This window comes from Coffea eugenioides, chromosome 10 (assembly GCF_003713205.1).
Source record: "Coffea eugenioides isolate CCC68of chromosome 10, Ceug_1.0, whole genome shotgun sequence".
Classification (NCBI taxonomy): Eukaryota; Viridiplantae; Streptophyta; class Magnoliopsida; order Gentianales; family Rubiaceae; genus Coffea; species Coffea eugenioides.
Window position 1 is genome coordinate 20,379,835 of NC_040044.1, and position 15,058 is coordinate 20,394,892.

At 39.0% G+C, this 15,058-nt stretch overlaps 1 pseudogene; it reads right to left on the bottom strand.

The window, feature by feature from the left end:
- Positions 1 to 6,264: 6,264 nt before the first annotated feature.
- Positions 6,265 to 9,965, bottom strand: LOC113750550 (annotated as a pseudogene).
- Between the last annotated feature and the right edge of the window lie 5,093 nt (positions 9,966 to 15,058).

Here is a 15,058-nt window from a genome sequence, read left to right on the forward strand (position 1 = left end):
ATGTCAAAGTCAAGAATTAATCACAAGGTGACACTTGTCACCCTTATTTAATGCAACTCTATCCTTTTGTCTCTCCAATGATAATCCATCTAGGTAACTTCTAATTATCTCTTAACACCTGATAAATTAAACTCGGTATACACAACTTAACCTAATTGGCCGAATTTTATCGAACTTACCGCACTAGTGGGTCCCACAACCGGTATACGCTCTTAATTTCTCAAAAACTAATTAATACTAGAAAAATAATTTTAGAACTATATTTACTCATAAAAATTATCTAGAAAATTTTCCTAATAAAGAAAATATAGAAAAGGCATGCAATTAAATAAAATAAAGTCTATAAAATAAGAAAATTCACGGGTTCTCACATACTTACTTTAAGGTTAATACTATTGGAGTTTTGGAATTGTTATTATTCTCTAAAATTCGTGAGTGAGTCCTGGCGAGAGTTGGGCAGGCGGTCCGCCAAACCTTTGGGTACGCCCTAGGGGAAGGTGGGGCTGTCACAAAGGGAAAAGAACCTATCTAGATGTCTTTTGACTTGTAGAGAAAGTATATGATAGTAGCACAAACTAGCTTGCTAACATCACTTACAGTCAAATCAAAAGGAAAGATTTTCTCTATCAACTTTAGCTCTCTACATTAATTCCCCATCATTATAAAACATAAGTATTTCCTCAAAATAGTTTCTCACACATAGGTAGAAAAGGAACATGAAAAGAATAGGTGAGGAAGAGTTTCATGCTTAGGTCTACAAACAATATATAAGATCATGAAAACAATAGGTACGGCAGAGCTTCATGCTCAGGTCCACAATATATATATATATAAGATCCATTGCAATATCCTAATTGTTCAGCCAGTCCTTGGTATACAACATACGCTTACAAGCAAGCCAAATGATAAATGAATGCTTTTGGATACGTTTCTTCTTCCATACTATCATAAACTAAATTATTTTTATCACCAAAAACAATCATCATCTTTATTATTAATGTAGCAATACCTACATACTTAGAGTTAGAAGTTAATACTGCAAATCTAAGACATGATGAAATAAAAGGAAATAAGGAGGAGCAGTGTTGATCAAGTCAAATACCTCTTCCCCTTGTTTCCTACCAATAAGCCAACTCCAATTGCCATCCTTAATAATAGAGACCACTTTTGCTTCATTGCTACTCAAGGAAAACTAAACTAGTTAATTGCAAAAAACTTGGTACAAAGTTCAAATAACATGCCATCAATCTTATCAAATAAAAGTATTTTGGACAGGGAGCCAATACGGTTAGACTTGCTATGCGTCATAGGGTATATTAGCAAAATAAGATCAAGAGTTCACATGGTTTTTCCTACATAATTTATCACAAAACTCGTAGTTATCTCCGAAGCTTGAAAAGACAAGTGTATACCTCTTCTACTAGCATGTGATCTCCTTGTTTTTACACTTCTTGTTGCTCTAAAATCCCTTCAGTTCCAACCGTCCCCTCCGTTTTCTTTTGCTCTCGTTTGCTTTTTACAAATTTGCAAGAAGAAATAGTTCACCTTTAGACCATAGGTGTACTTATAGGAAACCCTAAAACACAGTCCTTCTTAAATATGGTTTTCCCTCTTTTCTCTTGCCCTAGCAGAACCTACATATTTCTAAATTCCCTCCAAATTTTAACCAAGTTCCTTGTCCAAGCTCCTTCTCCAAAATTTCTAGAAAAATCCTTTTTCTTTTCTTTTTTCCCTCAATCGAGTTCTCCTAAATTTCTTGTACAAGTCATGTGATGCCCCCACTTCTCCCTAAGACGAACCAAAGGGTATCCGCGGAACGCCTGCCCAACTCTCGCCAGGACTCAAGCAAATTCCATTCAAGCTTATAACGATACTAGAAGTCGATAACCAGAAAATATACATACAAATAGTGCGGAAGCGTTCAAGCTTAATGATTTTAACAATCACCCAAACCTTACATCGGGTTTCCATAATACAGCCCAAAATATACAATAACCAAAAGTCTAGATAAAAGAGTTGGAACCCTATTACATGAGTACACAAAAGAGAAATTCCTCCGAACCTCATTTCAAGCCCAAACCTGTTAAGGAAAACAAATCTACAGAGTGAGCAAAATGCTCATGAGGCCAAGAACACACATGCAAGCACATTGTTCAAGTAACAATCCCAATTCAACAAGTAAAGCAACAATATTGCAATAAATAACAATTCGAACAGAAAGTAAGCAGAAACAAGTCAAGGATATCGGAGCTCTCAGGAGACAATTTCCACTTGCTTTGCCACTGTCATTCGTATACCTTCCCGCAAGGACACTCCGTCAACCGGGTCGGTATTTCCATTCCGTAGATCACCACTTACTTCCATCCGTCCACTGCACATACCCCCACCGGGCCCAAACGTCATTTATAAGGCGATACTTCAACGAGTATGCCAAGCAAGATCTCTCCAATAGATCAAGCTTATCAGGTAATTCTCATGGCTCACCAAGGTTCCCGACCAAGCCCATGCTGGCACGAGTCCAAAGTTTGCCAATGAGTTTGGGCGTCCCCCAGTTAACATTTATAAGTCGAGGAGATTCACTCCAGCGACGTATGCAGTCATAGCATACTATTGCATTTCATCCATTCATTCAATACATTTCAGTCATTCATTTAAAATAAGAACGAGTGCGGTAAAGTACATACTCGCCTTCATTTTTAAAATCTCCAAACAATTACAACAATTAAGCAGGTATCAAGTATTCATACACTTGACACTCACCAAATAACAAGAGTAAGTAGATTCAATTGAAGTTCAAGCGTCCACCGTGGGGTCCTCTTGAAGGTTCTCGTGTGCGCCTGAGCAAATAAAAGTGAATTATCATTCACACATCCCAATTATCAAGGAAGATCGTGCACGAGTACAATCTAGGGGAAATTTCATGATAATGAACCTCAATTACTCGTAAATCGAGGTTCAAGTGGAGTTTCTTAAAGTATAAGAGCAATCGAGTCTTTTGTCTTGGAAATCAAGCATAAACGTTCAAGTACTATCGAAGGAATAAGGAGTACTTGAAAAAACTCCATTTCCCTGAAATGCGGAAAATTTCAGTTTTTGATACGATATTTTGAAAAAATCGTATCTCACATTCCACAAGTTGAAAATTGGAAAACTTGGTACCGTTGGAAACCTCTTCCAAGGTACTAAAAGTTCCTAGAATACACTTTTCTAAGATTCCAAATGGAAAACATTCAAAAATGAGCTCAAAGTCGCTGTTTTGGTTCATAAGCCAGATTTACGTAGGTTTTTGGCCAACTTTGAAAATTCGGCAAACTTTACTTGATTGGAACTAGCCTTTGAAATTTGGAACTCTACTAGAGTTACAATCCAAGTTTACAACAAAACAAGCGGAACGAGAAACGGAGTTTTGAGCACTAAGATATGGCAACTCAAAGTTACCAAAATTCCCTTGTGAAATAAGGATTTTCCAAACTCAAGTCATGAACTTTGGAAATTTATTTGAGCAGCTAAATGGACTCGGATTGGTACCAAATTCGGTAATATAATAATCCTATATAAAGGGTATCCCTCTATCAAATTTCATGGAAAAATAGCTTCGGGAAGGTAGTCAACCAAACAACCAAAGTTTCGAAAAATCCTAAGGCAAAACTGCCTTGAGCTTTTTGTTTTCCATTTCCAAACATTTGGCCAAGGAAAATCCTTCAAACATGGTTCATTTGTGTAGGATAAGCCTAAGGAACATTTATGGTACATTTGGTAAGTGTTTGCACTCCAAGAAATTCAATTGGCAAGTCCACACCAAGTCTAGCATCAATTCTGCCCAAAATTTAGGGTTTTCAAGAACAGGGCAGGTTCCGTATTTTGATCACAAATTACTCAATTCAACTCGAAATTGAGCATAATTTGTGGCGTTGGAAAATAAATTCATAAAACTATAATTTCACAGAAGAAATCGTTCTGAAATTCAGCTCATAATTAGCTCAAATTCGAGCCTTAAGTTGTAGCTTCTGAACTTCGTTCCAGGAAAACAGAGAAACGGGAAAGTCATCTTTAAACGGTTGGTACGGAATACTCGGGTGGAATTAGGAGTTGTATTTTATATCGTTGGAAATCTTGGAATGTCTAGTTTAAAATGCCACTGACGACACTTGATTTCGACATCAGAGGACAAAGTTATGGCCGAAACAAGAAGGCTATCTGAGCATTACGGGAAAATTTTTCCAGGTTTGCTAGCCTTGTGAGATTAATCCATTTGACCAACCAAACCTCAATATTTTTCGATGAAACTTTATACACCATCAATACAACATATAAAAATCATATAAAAGTCATTAAAACCTCAAAATTCCACAAAAAGAGGCACGATCATAACAGGGGCAGAAATGGAAATTTTTCATCCATGCACTCCTTGATGTTTATACTAACTATGCACCATTAATCTACCAATTTGAGCACTAAATCAACATTAAATCCATCATCAAACATCATATCAGCCATCAACCCAAGAGTGGGAGTTCATAGAGCCCACATTCAAAATTTTTCAACAATAATAAGCCACCCACATGAATATCTAAGTTCAAAAGTGTAAATCAACCTCCATAGGCTAAGAATTTGAGGATTGATTGTCACTTACTTGTATTGGTGAACAAGACAGAATTTTCGGCCCCTCCTTGCTTCAAAATGAACCGTGAAAAGCTCCCCCTTTTTAGCTAGATACAATCCCCAAGTGTTCAACTAGGTGTAGTTAAATTTTGGTTTGATTTGGTTGAGATTTGATGCATGAATTTGGAGTAGAAAGTGATGGAGCAAGGCTGGTTCTTCTTTCCCTTGCTGTTCTGTTGTGATGAGGTGAGAAATGGAGAGTGTTTGCTGATGGTAAGGCTTCCGTGAGAAGCTTAGCAATTGTGGGTTTCAAGTATACAAAAGTCAACTCTCCATAGTGCGCGTACGCGCGCGTTTTGTGCTCGATTCCTTTCGAGTTTATTTCACTAGTGCACTAAACCTTTAATGCACTCATAATCATGTTAATATTATTTACTCTTAATTGTCCCAAAATAAGGGTCTAAAGTCCCTCAATTAAATCGCGCGTGTAAAAACGCGTATCACCAAATTAAGCGCGTTAAAGCGAAACTTCCAAGAAATTCTTATAACGATAGTACTAATAACTATCACTTAAGTATTTAAACATAAAATACCTATCTTAAGTCCATTATACGAGTCTCCAATTTTCCCAACTCATGGTATTTCCAAACCAGCTAAAATCCCAAATCGCGTATTCACTAATTTCACTTAATGAGCTTCCAAAATTAAATTTTTAAACGAGTCACTTTAAAAATATAACGAAACTATAAATCCATGTAATTAGGTCTAAAGAGGTTAGAAAATAATAATCAGAGTAAATGGGTAATTAAATATTTAAATAAACTCGAAATGGAATTTGAAAAATAATAAAAATTTTGTGAGACATCACATCCTCTCCCCCTTAAGAAAATTTCGTCCTCGAAATTTACCTTGATTGATGAACAGGTCTGGATACTTTTCTCGAATTGCTTCCTCGACCTCCCAAGTCGCTTCCTCTAGACCGTGGTTCCTCCAAAGAACTTTCACCAACGGTATCTGTTTATTTCTCAATTCTTTCACCTTCCTATCCAAAAGTTTCACCGGTTTCTCCTCATAGGTCAGGGTTTCATCAATTTCAATACTCTCCAGTTGCAAAATGTGAGAAGGGTTTGGATGGTACTTCTTAAGCATAGATATATGGAACACATTATGAATTCGGAATAAACTCGGCGGCAACTCCAACTTGTATGCCACATTCCCCGCGCGTTGGATAATCTTATAAGGCCCTACAAACCTCGGTTGTAGTTTCTTTCTCTTTCCAGACTTCAAACTTGCTTTTAAAGGTGTAACCTTAAGAAAGACTAGATCTCCAACCGCAAATTCCAAATCCTTCCTCCGCTTGTCCGCATAGCTCTTTTGACGGCTCTGTGCGGTTTGAATTCTCTGGCGTACCAACTTTACCTTTTCGTTAGCTTCCTCAATCCAAAACACTGTAGTCGGGTCTAAAATCTTCCGTTCACCTACTTCATCCCAACAAATCGGAGACCTATATTTCCGACCATAAAGCGCTTCATACGGAGCCATTTGTATAGAGGAGTGAAAACTATTATTATAGGCAAATTCCACCAGGGTCAAAAACTTACTCCAATTTTCCCCAAAATCCAGAACACAAATCCTCAACATATCCTCAAGAGTTTGGATTGTCCTCTCAGATTGTCCATCGGTCTGAGGATGATAAGTGGTACTGAAATTCAATTTAGTCCCTAACACCTCTTGCATCTTTTGCCAAAACCTTGATATGAATCTCGGGTCTCTATCAGACACGATACTCACAGGAATTCCATGTAACCTGATGATTTCATCCATGTACAACTTAGCTAGGTTTTTCAATGGGTACTTTATATTAATCGGCAGAAAATGAGCCGATTTGGTCAGTCTATCTACTATTACCCAAATAGCATCATGGCCTCTTTGTGTCCTAGGTAAACCCGATACAAAATCCATAGTAATATTTTTCCATTTCCATTCAGGTATCTCTAAAGGTTGTAAAAGTCCCGATGGTCTCTGATGTTCAGCCTTAACTTGTTGACAAACCAAGCATGTCTGAACAAATTGGGCGATTTCTCTCTTCATATTCTCCCACCAATACAAACTCTTCAAGTCTTGGTACATTTTATTCCCTCCAGGATGTACCGTAAACTTCGATCGGTGTGCCTCTTCTAAAATCTCCTTCTTAAGTTCCTCATCGTTTGGCACCACTATCCGATTCCGAAACTTTAAAATACCATTCGATCCCAGGTTAAAATCCGACTTTTCTCCTTTTCCAACTTTTTCCGACCATTTCTGTACTTCAGTGTCCTTTTCTTGAGATCCCTTGATACGTTCCAACAAGGTGGAATTCACTACAATATTTCCTAAAATTACTTTCCTCGGTTCCAGTCGAGGATTCCAATAGCTAACCGTTTCCAACAAATGAAGTTCCTTAATCATCAACCCCGCCATTTGCACTTGACAACTCAAAGCATCGGCCACTACATTAGCCTTTCCTGGATGGTACTTGATCGTGCAGTCATAGTCTTCCAAAAGTTCCATCCATCTACGCTGCCTCAAATTCAGCTCCTTTTGAGAAAATAAGTACTTAAGACTTTTGTGGTCTGTAAAAACCTCAAATGTCACTCCGTACAGATAATGTCTCCATTTCTTCAAAGCAAAGACCACAGCCGCTAACTCCAAGTCATAAGTCGGGTAATTTCCTTCATGCGGTTTCAATTTCCTAGAGGCATATACTATCACTTTGTCATTTTGCATTAAAACGCATCCCAATCCTTCCCTAGATGCATCTGTGAACACAACAAAACTATCCTTCCCATTGGGTAGAGCTAACACTGGGGTTTTGGTTAAACGTCTTTTCAATTCCTGGAAACTCTCTTCGCACTTAGGACTCCAAATAAACTTCCTACTCTTCTTGGTCAGCTCAGTCATTGGTCAGCAATTCTAGAAAAATCTTGGATAAATCTCCGGTAATACCCTGCTAATCCAATAAAACTCCGAATCTCGGCAGGGTTTTCCGGTCGTTTCCATTTCGAAACAGCTTCAACTTTAGCTGGATCCACTTTAATCCCATCCTTAGAAATTATGTGTCCCAAGAAAGTCACTTCTTTTAACCAAAACTCAGACTTGCTAAACTTAGCATATAACTGATGTTCCCTCAGGGTTTGTAAAACAATTCTCAAATGTTTCTCATGATCTTTCACATTCTTAGAATACACTAAAATGTCATCAATGAAGACCATCACAAATTGATCTAGATAAGGCTTAAAAACCCTATGCATTAGATCCATGAAAGCTGCAGGAGCATTAGTTAACCCAAATGGCATCACTGCAAATTCAAAGTGCCCGTACCTCGAGTTAAAAGCAGTCTTGGGTATGTCTTTCTCCAAAATCCTCAATTGGTAATAACCCTGTCTCAAATCCAACTTCAAAAATACTACCGCCCCTTGCAATTGGTCAAGCAATTCATCAATGTGGGGCAATGGGTACTTATTCTTAATTGTGACATCATTCAAGCCTCTATAGTCTATACATAATCTTAAACTCCCATCCTTTTTCTTAACGAACAAAATCGGGGCTCCCCACGGAGAATCACTCTCCTTTATAAAACCCCTATCCAACAAGTCCTGCAGTTGCAATTTCAACTCCTTCAATTCCGCCGGTGCCATCCGATATGGTGTCTTAGAGATAGGTGCTACTCCCGGAGTCACATCAATCTTAAAAGCTATTTCTCGTTCCGGGGGTAAAGATTCTAACTCCTCAAGAAAAACATCTGGAAAGTCTTTCACTACAGGCACGTCCTCCAAATTTACTTTATCGCTAGAAGTGTTGATTGAAAAGGCCAAATACCCTTTAGCTCCTTTGCTTAATAATTTTCTAACCCGAATCCCTGAGATAAGTGCAGACGAAACCAATTTACCCCTTACATCCAACTTCAGGGTTGCCTCCCCTGGAATGCACAATTCTACAATCTTTGTTCTGCAGTTCAATTGGGCATTATAATGGGCTAGCCAATCCATTCCTAAAATCACATCATATCCCTTAATTGCTAAAGTTATCAGGTCGGCCAATAATTTCCGCTCCCCAACACAGACTTCACAGTCTCTATACACCAGGTTAGCAATTAAACTTTGATCTCCAGTGGGTGTTTTAACCTCCAAATCATACGGTAACTTAATTGACTTCAAATCTATCCCACTCATAAAATTAGGGTTTACAAAAGAATGTGTTGCACCCGGATCAATTAAAACTCGAGCTAAACGATGAAAGATTGGAATTGTACCTTCAACCACTTCAGTCGCTTCAGGGATTCTTTGATAATCCAATGCATAAACCCTGGCCGGTACTTTCGGTCGACTTCCTCCCGCACTGGTCTGTTTAGAGGTTGACTTCTCGAGTCGTTGGGTGTTACCTCCCACTTTCATCTTACTTGGACAAGTCGCGAGTTGATGTTCGGTGCTACCACAAGCCAAACACTTCCCAGACTTTCTCCAACAATCATTCTCAGAGTGGTTGGATTTACCACAGTATTCACATGTGACTTGAGGAGTCACAGCCGAACCAGTAGAAGGCGCTCCTCTAGCCTGAGCCGGTCCACTGCGACCTCCTCTGGATAAAACTCCCCTAGAAGCTCCAGTGGTCCTTATTCCTCCCATTCCTCTTCCCATCTTGGAAGGGTGTGCACCTTTACTAGCCTGTCCAGACGCAGAGCTAGAAAAATTCCTCTTTCTATTGTGAAAGTCCCTCACTTGCAGTCTTGCACTTTCAGCCCTTTGTGCCGTCTCTAAAGTCTCAGTAAAAGTAGAAATTTGGGCTGCGGCCAAGCCCTCCTGAATTTTCACATTAAGCCCCTGTACAAACCGTCTAATTCTCTTCCGTTCATTGACTACTAGCTCAGGAGCATACTTAGAAAGCTTAGTGAATTTCCCTTCATACTCCGCTACACTAAGGGTCCCCTGTTTCAACTTGATAAACTCATCCTCCCTTTTTTCTTGAATCAAGGGTGGAAGAAATTTTTCAGTAAACTCCCTCGTGAAATTCTCCCAAGTCCAAGCGGTTTGAATTCTTTCCCATTTTCCTTTTATTAGATCCCACCAAGCACGGGCTACTCCCTCAAATTGAAAGGCAGCAAAATTCACTTGCCTATCCTCAGAGTAGTCTAGAGCAGCGAATATGTTGGTCATCCTCTCTAACCAATTCTCTGCAATTTCAGGATCAGGTTCTCCAAGAAACTTAGGTGGGTTGAACTTTAAGAACCTCTCTAAGGCTTTATCCTCTCCTCTTTCCTGACCCCCAGGTTGGTTGAACGGTCCAGGGCCTTGTCTATCAGCTAAGCGCTCTAGGATATCAGTCATCCTATTAATGGCAGTAGCCACTTGATTACCCTCAATATTTTCCTGACCTTGGATCGGTCCAGTTGCCGATCCCCGGTCATCCCTTTGAGGTTGGGCCTGTCTAGTCCCTCGCCCACGACCTCGACCACGGCCTCGACCACCTCTTAGTCCTTCCATAACCTAGGCGTGCCTAGTGCAAGAAATAAATAAATTATGCGATGCAAAGTAGAGAGCAGGAACCAATCAAGAAAATATTGGAAATAACAATAATTTACATTCATTAGCATATCAAGTTCATACAATTAGCAAGTCATGGGGTAGTCACAAAATATAGCACACAGGTGCCACAAGAGTACTTTTAGTCACAGAAGACTAAAGTAAAAACAAGTGCTTCAAAAATAAGCCACACAGTCATGCAAAATACAATGGCCTCAGCACTTAGCATCACCCCTGCTAATCCTAGTTGTACTAGTCAAAAGAGTCAAAAGAGTCAATCGCTAGGGACCTAGTCCACAGTAGGACTACCAGGCGGAATCTCCTCCTCAGGATCCTCCTCCTCCTCAGGGCTCTGGACTACCTCCATCACCTCATCCACTAGCCTAGTAGCATCAGTCAAGATGTCGGAAGCCGGACTACGAACCTCCTCTCTCAGCCTAATAAGTCGAGCCCTAGTACTCTAGAGCTCCTCACGAACCACTGCAGATGTGGTCACCTTGCTCTCGAGTACCTCCTCTGGCTCAGCAATCCTCTCACCCTGAGCGCTAACCATCTGTCTAAACTCATCCACCTCAACCTGTAAATCCCGATTAAGATCCACTAACTGACGACGCTCGTCGTCCAAAGCAAGCACAAGGTGGTTCGGGTAGGCAAAGGCCACACTACACGAACATCGGAGATATCTGTCAGATGGGGAATAGCGTACTTGAGCTCCTCCAGCTAGAGCTCAGTAGAAGATAGGCCTAGGAGGCATTACATGACCATTAGCATGGCCATTCCCGTTAGCTGCCGGAACTCCATTTCCGTTTTCCACCTCTGCAAAATAATAGCACCTTTCAGGTTAGAAATTAATCACTATCCAGTTCGGATGTCATTTATGCATGCCTAACCCAATCACTAGTATGCCCCAAATACCCCTTAAGGTATAACTTAACTATTCGGTCTCAGGTCTTAAGGGTAGAGTATCTAATATGTCTCCCATATAGATCTCTAACCTAGCGCGCTGATACCAACTGTGACGCCCCCACTTCTCCCTAAGGCGAACCAAAGGGTATCCGCAGAACGCCTGCCCAACTCTCGCCAGGACTCAAGCAAATTTCATTCAATCTTATAACGATACTAGAAGTCGATAACCAGAAAATATACACACAAATAGTGCGGAAGCGTTCAAGCTTAATGATTTTAACAATCACCCAAACCTTACATCAGGTTTCCATAATACAGCCCAAAATATACAATAACCAAAAGTCTAGATAAAAGAGTTAGAACCCTATTACATGAGTACACAAAAGAGAAATTCCTCCGAACCTCATTTCAAGCCCAAACCTGTTAAGGAAAACAAATCTACAGGGTGAGCAAAACGCTCGTGAGGCCAAGAACACACATGCAAGCACATTGTTCAAGTAACAATCCCAATTCAACAAGTAAAGCAACAATATTGCAATAAATGACAATTTGAGCGGAAAGTAAGCAGAAACAAGTCAAGGATATCGGAGCTCTCAGGAGATAATTTCCACTTGCTTTGCCACTGTCATTCGTATACCTTCTCGCGAGGACATTCCGTCAAACGGGTCGGTATTTCCATTCCGTAGATCACCACTTACTTCCATCCGTCCACCGTACATACCCCCACCGGGTCCGAACGTCATTTATAAGGCGATACTTCAACGAGTATGCCAAGCAAGATCTCTCCAATAGATCAAGCTTATCAGGTAATTCTCATGACTCGCCAAGATTCCCGACCAAACCCATGCTGGCTCGAGTCCAAAGTTTGCCTATGAGTTTGGGCGTCCCCCAGTTAACATTTATAAGTCGAGGAGATTCACTCCAGCGACGTATGCAGTCATAGCATACCACTGCATTTCATTCATTCATTCAATACATTTCAGTCATTCATTTAAAATAAGAACGAGTGCGGTAAAGTACATACTCGCCTTCATTTTTAAAATCTCCAAACAATTACAACAATTAAGCAGGTATCAAGTATTCATACACTTGACACTCATCAAATAACAAGAGTAAGTAGATTCAATTGAAGTTCAAGCGTCCACCGTGGGGTCCTCTTGAAGGTCCTCGTGTGCACCTGAGCAAATAATAGTGAATTATCATTCACACATCCCAATTATCAAGGAAGATCGTGCACGAGTACAATCTAGGGGAAATTTCATGATAATGAACCTCAATTACTCGTAAATCGAGGTTCAAGTGGAGTTTCTTAAAGTATAAGAGCAATCGAGTCTTTTGTCTTGGAAATCAAGCATAAACGTTCAAGTACTATCGAAGGAATAAGAAGTACTTGAAAAAACTCCATTTCCTTGAAATGCGGAAAATTTCAGTTTTTGATACGATATTTTGAAAAAATCGTATCTCACATTCCACAAGTCAAAAATTGGAAAACTTGGTACCGTTGGAAACCTCTTCCAAGGTACTAAAAGTTTCTAGAATACACTTTTCTAAGATTCCAAATAGAAAATATTCAAAAATGAGCTCAAAGTCGCTGTTTTGGTTCATAAGGCAGATTTAAGTTGGTTTTTGGCCAACTTTGAAAATTCGGCAAACTTTACTTGATTGGAAATAGCCTTTGAAATTTGGAACTCTACAAGAGTTGCAATCCAAGTTTACAACAAAACAAGCGGAATGAGAAACGGAGTTTTGAACACTAAGATATGGAAACTCAAAGTTACCAAAATTCCCGTGTGAAATAAGGATTTTCCAAACTCAAGTCATGAACTTTGGAAATTTATTTGAGCAGCTAAATGGACTTGGATTGGTACCAAATTTAGCAATATAATACTCCTATATAAAGGGTATCCCTCTATCAAATTTCATGGAAAAATAGCTTCGGGAAGGTAGTCAACCAAACAACCAAAGTTTCGAAAAATCCTAAGGCAAAACTGCATTGAGCTTTTTGTTTTCCATTTCCAAACATTTGGCCAAGGAAAATCCTTCAAACATGGTTCATTTGTGTAGGATAAGCCTAAGGAACATTTATGGTACATTTGGTAAGTGTTTTCACTCCAAGAAATTCAATTGGCAAGTCCACACCAAGTCTAGCATCAATTTTGCCCAAAATTTAGGGTTTTCAAGAACAGGGCAGGTTCCGTATTTTGATCACAAATTACTCAATTCAACTTGGAATTGAGCATGGTTGGTGGCGTTGGAAAATAAATTCATAAAACTATAATTTCACACAAGAAATAATTTTGAAATTCAGCTCACAACTAGCTCAAATTTGAGCCTCAAGTTGTAGCTTCTGAACTTCGTTCCAGGAAAACAGAGAAACGGGACAGTCATCTTTAAACGGTTGGTACGGAATACTCGGATAGAATTAGGAGTTGCATTATATACCGTTGGAAAGCTCGGAATATCTAGTTTCAAATGCCACTGACGACACTTGATTTCGATGTCGGAGCACAAAGTTATGGCCGAAACAAGAAGGCTATCTGAGCATTACAGGAAAATTTTTCCAGGTTTGCTAGCCTTGTGAGATTAATCCATTTGACCAACCAAACCTCAATATTTTTCAATGAAACTTTATACACCATCCATACAACATATAAAAATCATATACAAGTCATTAAAACCTCAAAATTCCGCAAAAAGAGGCACTATCATAACAGGGGTAGAATTGGAAATTTTTCATCCATGCACTCCTTGATGTTTATACTAGCTATGCACCATTAATCTACCAATTTGAGCACTAAATCAACATTAAATCCATCATCAAACATCATATCAGCCATCAACCCAAGAGTGGGAGTTCATAGAGCCCACATTCAAAATTTTCCAACAATAATAAGCCACCCACATGAATATCTAAGTTCAAAAGTGTAAATCAACCTCCATAGGCTAAGAATTTGAGGATTGATTGTCACTTACTTGTATTAGTGAACAAGACAGAATTTTCGGCCCCTCCTTGCTTCAAAATGAACCGTGAAAAGCTCCCCCTTTTTAGCTAGATACAATCCCCAAGTGTTCAACTAGGTGTAGTTAAATTTTGGTTTGATTTGGTTGAGATTTGATGCAAGAATTTGGAGTAGAAAGTGATGGAGCAAGGCTGGTTCTTCTTTCCCTTGCTGTTCGGTTGTGATGAGGTGAGAAATGGAGAGTGTTTGCTGATGGTAAGGCTTCCGTGAGAAGCTTAGCAATCGTGGGTTTCAAGTATACAAAAGTCAACTCTCCATTAGTGCGCGTACGCGCGCGTTTTGTGCTCGATTCCTTTCGAGTTTATTTCACTAGTGCACTAAACCTTTAATGCACTCATAATCATGTTAATATTATTTACTCTTAATTGTCCCAAAATAAGGGTCTAAAGTCCCTCAATTAAATCGCGCGTGTAAAAACGCGTATCTCCAAATTAAGCGCGTTAAAGCGAAATTTCCAAGAAATTCTTATAACGATAGTACTAATAACTATCACTTAAGTATTTAAACATAAAATACCTATCTTAAGTCCATTATACGAGTCTCCAATTTTCCCAACTCATGGTATTTCCAAACCAGCTAAAATCCCAAATCGCGTATTCACTATTTTCACTTAATGAGCTTCCAAAATTAAATTTTTAAATGAGTCATTTTAAAAATATAACGAAGCTATAAATCCATGTAATTAGGTCTAAAGAGGTTAGAAAATAATAATCAGAGTAAATGAGCAATTAAATATTTAAATAAACTCGAAATGGAATTTTAAAAATAATAAAAATTTTGTGAGACATCACAAGTCAGCTGTCCAAAGTAAAGGAACCACACAACCCTAGTAACTTACGATCCAAAAACAAATACAGCCCATTAAAATTCACATCACTACCAATAATATCCAATATAAAATTAATTCTTCCTACTAAAAGAAATCATCACAAATCAATTACAAATTAATTTTAAATAAATACATAAAAACTT